The sequence below is a fragment of the Myodes glareolus genome, chromosome 24, assembly GCF_982192425.1.
Source record: "Myodes glareolus chromosome 24, mMyoGla1.1, whole genome shotgun sequence".
NCBI lineage: Eukaryota > Metazoa > Chordata > Mammalia > Rodentia > Cricetidae > Myodes > Myodes glareolus.
The window spans coordinates 10,698,570-10,704,472 of NC_142049.1; the positions used below are offsets into that span (position 1 = coordinate 10,698,570).

Sequence of the window (5,903 nt, forward strand, 5' to 3'; positions counted from 1 at the left end):
GGGGAAAATGTTGCCAAGTATAGGGAATAAAAAAAATATGTACATAGATTATAACATACTGCCAGGATTTAAAGTAACTGACTAAATTTGAAACAGAGGACAAAAGCAGTGATAAAAATAATACTGTGGACAGTTACAGGTGGGTTAAAGATCATATACTTTACAGTTCATGATGCTTATGTTTGATGGTTCATATAAACAAATGAACATGAATGCTTTATGGGAAATCTGACATGGAATACTGAGAAAGATCATTCAGACACACAGTATGATTACACACTATTAAATCCTAATTATTGCTGCTGAACAACACTTCAGAGTTCTAATCCAACATTGGTTGGAGTTTTATTTTGTAGTAGATAACAGTCAGTGGAAAGATATCTAAATTGTCAAAATGCTGAGTATAAGATAATGAGTGTTCAACTCAAAGTATGTCCCATGCCACATATATACCAAGGCTCAGGGAACATAACAGAAGAGGAGAGAGAAAGACACACCAAGAGTATGGTGGTGTGGATGAGATATGTCATTCATAAGCTTATGTACTTGAACACTTGGTACCCAATGGGTGGTACTGATGGAGAGGTAATAAAGCCATCAGGATGTGGAATCTTATTGTGACATTTGCATCATTTAAAGTATTTATCACCTCACTGTAAAGAGTACTTTGAGAGTTTATCATCTCGTTCTTGTAACACAAAGTCTAATTTGTCTTACTAATAAAAATTGGGAGTCAGATATTAGAGATGAAAGTGAAAGATCAGAGAAGCAGAGCAGTCTGCCACTAATTCTTACTTTTATGAAATCCTCAAACCTAATAGGGTATCCTGTATCTACAAGTCTTTAGACTGAATGTCCCAGTCTTCTGACTCCTCCCACCTTATATTCCTTTCTCTGCCCAGCCATATTACTCCAGTTTTAACGTTCTTAGTGCGGGAATCAAAGGTGTGAGCTCTGTTTCCCTTTTAGACTGATTCAATCCAAGAGATCTGTCTGTCTATTTCTCCAGTGTGGTGGGATTAAAGGTGTGTGTCACCACTTCTTGGCCTCTATGGCTGACTGATGTAGCTAGCTCTACTCTCTGATCTTCAGGCAAACTTTATTTGTGATAGCACAAACAACAACAACAACAAAAAACAACAACAAAACACACACTCTCCTTCTTGTTCTTTTTCTACATCCTGTGTTCATGGATGGCAATGTAATCAGCCAGCTTCCTGTTGTTGGGAGCCACCTGGAGGCACAGGTGGTCCTGCAGTTTGGAGGTAGCCATGTGGGGCTGAGCACCCTTGCCTGCACCCTTGCTTGCACATGCTCAGACCAGCAGAATGGCATTAACCAATCAGGACAGCGTTCAAGCCGCTCCACCGTTTAAAAGCAGCTGCCTCGGGGCCCAACCCTCTCTCTCTAAGCTTTCTCTCATCCCTGCTCTATCTTCCCTTCCCCCAATTTTCCTCAATCAAAGGGCTCCAAATAAAGATGTGACCAGGGAAGGAATTCTCGTTTTTTGGTGGCGTTCATTCCTGCTGGTCAGGATGCCCCCCGCAACTGGTGCCGAAACCCGGGACGCTGAGGGACCCTGACAACTACGCCGGGGGACCCTGAGAAGGAAGTGCCCAGCAACGTGCTGTAAGCCCGGGAGAAAGAAAAAAAGCTGAAATCAGACACCAGGACAGAGAGCCGTGAATTTCAGAACTCTGAGAACGTGGAGCGGTGAGTGACGTCAGTTGAATTCCTCCAGAAAGGGGAGGAAAAAGAATTTCAAAGGATAGGCCTAAAAAGAAAAGAAAATACAAAAAAAAATCAAAGTTAAGGTATCTGAAAGAAGGTACAGAAAGCAACGGGGAAGAAAAATTCCTTAAGTTCAGTGCAGGAGGAGTGTAAACAGCAGCAAAAAAAGTGAGGTAACTAAGGCGGGACTATGAGGACGATGGGGTACGGGAGACCGCGGCTTCCGCTCCCTTTCCGTCCACCTCCGTACTCGCTGTTAGAGACTCAGAGGCAACAGTCTCGTAGGGAGGCGAGTTTGATCGTGTTCTAAGACTGCCTTCCCTGTTCTTAAAGAGCCACAGAGCTTTTGGAGGTGATTTTCGCCTAATTTTGTTAAGAGAGCTCAGTCTCTGGCTCTCAGGTACAGAAAACTTGAACTTTGATTTAGGAAGTAGCCGGCGGTGGTGGCGCACGCCTTTAATCCCACACTCGGGAGGCAGAGGCGGAAGCTGCATGGTGAGCTGCAGAGCCGCTAAAGACCTAAAGACGGAGAGGGGCCAAACTCTGAACCGCGTTTCCATAGCAACATGGGCGGGCAGAGGAAGCTCATCGGCGGGGCCACGTGCTGAGTGCTCCTCGGCCCCTGGGAAGGTCTGAGACTGGGGCCCCCCGCGGCCCTAACCGGGCCCTCCCCGAGCGGGGAGGTGAGTTCCCAGAGAACGGGGCTCCGCACGCGGGCAGACCGGGCAGGAGAAGCCCCCCCACGGGTGGGCGGATGCCCCCCTTGCCGGAGGTTGGCGGTGCGAATTCAATGCCTGAGGTGAGGCTGAGTTACAGTTCGCAGTTACGGGATAAACGGCGAGCCCGCGCACGGCCCGGGGCGGAGCCATGCCTTTGGGCCATGCGGAGCGGGCCACAATGGGCCTCAGAGGCGGGGCAACCGCCCCTGTCTGCTGCTGCTGCTGCCGCTCAGCCACAGCCGCCAAGAATTCAGTCAGATAAAAACATTTGTCGCCAAAAATTCAGTCAGATAAAAACATTTATCCCCCAAACATCGCCCCTTTGTCAGCAGGAAGTAGTCAGATCGATGATTGCCGACGTCCATTCTCCCTCAAAGAACTGATCCTAATTATCATAATAAAGGCGCATCAACCTGGTTACCATTACCTATTGCCTCTGGCAACGGGTGGAATAAAACAATGCTACCTAGAGGTTTTTCCAGCTGAATAGAGGAGCTGGAGAGATGGCTCAGAGGTTAAGAGCACTGCCTGCTCTTCCAAAGGTCATGAGTTCAATTCCCAGTGACAACTGTTTTGGTTATTAGACAATAGAGGGGGATTACCAGTGACAGCTTCCCCCAGAGAAAGGATTTCTCTTGCATTCTTTACACTTAATTTTTAATTCAAAATTTTGCTGGTACAGACAAACAAGATTTGCTTTTTGAAGCAGAGACCTACAGGTCTCTAAGTTCAAAACCAGCCTACTTCCAGTACACTGAGAGTTTTTAGTACTCTTAAATGTTAATTTGGGAGGAGAGTTTTGTTTATGTTTTTCTAGGAATGCTGACATACATCTGGATGCCAGCGAGACCGACCAGAGAGATAAAGAAGATGACCCAGTGGATGCTGAGTGTCCTGCAAGGAAAGATTCATGCGGAGGCAGCAGAGATGACCTTCTGGGCGGTGCCAAGAGCAGCTGTTTCACACCATCGACTTGAGCAGCACCCTGTGCAACCTCTTATCTCTTAACAATTTTCTGACTGACTCTATTTTGCCTTTTCCTTCCTTAGGAATGGGTGGGAGCAGAGATATTCTTGGCATGCTGTGTATAGGTGGAAGTGCTGTATGTCTTTGATTGGTGTGCTACCTGCTAGCCCAAGTGAGGTGGGGACCAGATTGGAAAATAGTTTTGCCTTATTGCTCTTATTAACAAGAGAAGAGGGAGATGTTGGGAGCCACCTGGAGGCACAGGTGGTCCTGCAGTTTGGAGGTAGCCATGTGGGGCTGAGCACCCTTGCCTGCACCCTTGCTTGCACATGCTCAGACCAGCAGAATGGCATTAACCAATCAGGACAGCGTTCAAGCCGCTCCACCGTTTAAAAGCAGCTGCCTCGGGGCCCAACCCTCTCTCTCTAAGCTTTCTCTCGTCCCTGCTCTATCTTCCCTTCCCCCAATTTTCCTCAATCAAAGGGCTCCAAATAAAGATGTGACCAGGGAAGGAATTCTCGTTTTTGGTGGCGTTCATTCCTGCTGGTCAGGATGCCCCCCGCATCCTGTGTCTGCTACTTCTTGTCACAATTTCCATACTAGTATAGACTCTATCTTTCTGTCACTATAAGGTAGAATAAAAACTTTCTAAATTACTTTTGTTCATGGTATTTTTGTCTCAGCAAGAGACAAATAACTAATACATGAAGGATGGTATGAAATGTTATGAGATGTTGTCTCCTGGACACAACTTGGTTATGGCAATCATAAATTCACACTGGCTATGATTATGTGCAGAAGATCTACACAAGATCAAGTCAGTCAAATTATTAGCATGGATTATGGAAAGAATCTCCAGGCTATATCCCTCACTGATACTCTAATGGTAATAGTCAGTTTATGGACATATAGTAGGGGGAGAATCATTATCTATTGAGAATATTGCTATTAATAGAAGTCCTGTGCTTGAATGAATGGTCCTATATCCATGCACAATGGATAGCACTACTGGACAAGGTAGGGTATTTTTTCCCAAAAGACATGGGTTTGAGAAGTTGATGTATTGGAGAAACATAAAGGGAGTTGAAGAAAGCAAATGATGGGTGGATATGATTGTATCCCATGGTACACTTATACAAAATTTCCAAAAATAAGCATAAATCAAAAATCAATCAAACTTTATGTCCACTCTTTCAGCACTTTTTCTAAAAATACAATATATAGAACGTAATCAGAATGTTGTGCAATAACACCTTTTGAATTTATTTTTCCAGTATAACTAAAATATTTTATTTTTTGACTAAAATCTCCTCACCATGTCACCATTCAACTCCAGTGAACAACATTTATTTTCTTATTTTAATGGCTGAATAGAATTTCCTTGTGTGTATATACATCAAACTTTCCTCTAACCACTTACTTGTTTATGAATAATGGATTCATTTACATCTTGGCTATTGTGAATAATAGCACAGACATACAGATGTCTCATCAACATACTGAATAAATTTCATTTTGATACATATCAGCAGTGAGCTAATGAAATGTCAAACTAATTTCTTTACAACAAAAGAAATAATGAAAAGAATAATGAAACTGCCTACAAAAAGGGAGGAAATATTGATATACTATGTGTGAAGATATAATAAAAACAAAACACTTGAATAGTTCATGTGAATAACAGAAGGTATATAACTCGAAAAAGTAATCAAAGGATCAAGATAGGTATTTCTAAAAAGAAGACATAAAATGATCTTTAGGCCAATAATTATATATGCAAATATAAAATATTTGACATAAAGTTTTATAAAATAAATATTAGCATCACTAACCGTGAGAAAGACTAAAATTAGGAACACATGATAAATACATTATTGAAAATATATTTAGATCCTAAAACTACAGTTTAAAACATTTAGTAAATTTATGTCAAGTAAAGAAAGAAGGAAGGAAAGAAAGAAAAAGGCAGACTTGCCCTTGTCTGGAGTCTAGGAAATAATAGAAAGTGTAAAGCTATTCTGGTAGTTTTTGAATCTGATCCACATTAATAAACACAGCGATAATAACTGAGAGTTCATCATACATGGACAATGAGTATTTGTCCTATATTTAGTAAAAAATGATAGACTAACAGGAAATTCTCTTCTGAATCTGTATGTGTTAAGGTTACCCTTCAGGGAAAGGTTATAGACAGAAGGAACAAATTCACAAGCACATAAAGTTGTGGAGTTGGTCCTGGCTAAATGACTAAAGTTTCAAAATTTGAAATAGCCTATGTTCTCAATTTAAGAAACACATGAGCTCAAAATATAATAAATAGAATGGAATTCTAAAAATATTATGATAAAACAAGAAGCTCAAAGGAAAGTATTAGTCTTAAAATAGAACTGTATAGAAAAGAGGGTGGTGCTCCTCAGAACACACAGTTACAGATGATATAAGGGTATGTCCAAATTACAACTAGAGCATCCTGTCACAACTAAGAGC

General features: G+C 42.0%; 1 pseudogene; it reads left to right on the forward strand.

Moving 5' to 3' along the window:
* Nucleotides 1-2,304: 2,304 nt before the first annotated feature.
* Nucleotides 2,305-2,556, forward strand: LOC148117955 (Nuclear RNase P; annotated as a pseudogene).
* The last annotated feature ends 3,347 nt before the right edge of the window (nt 2,557-5,903 follow it).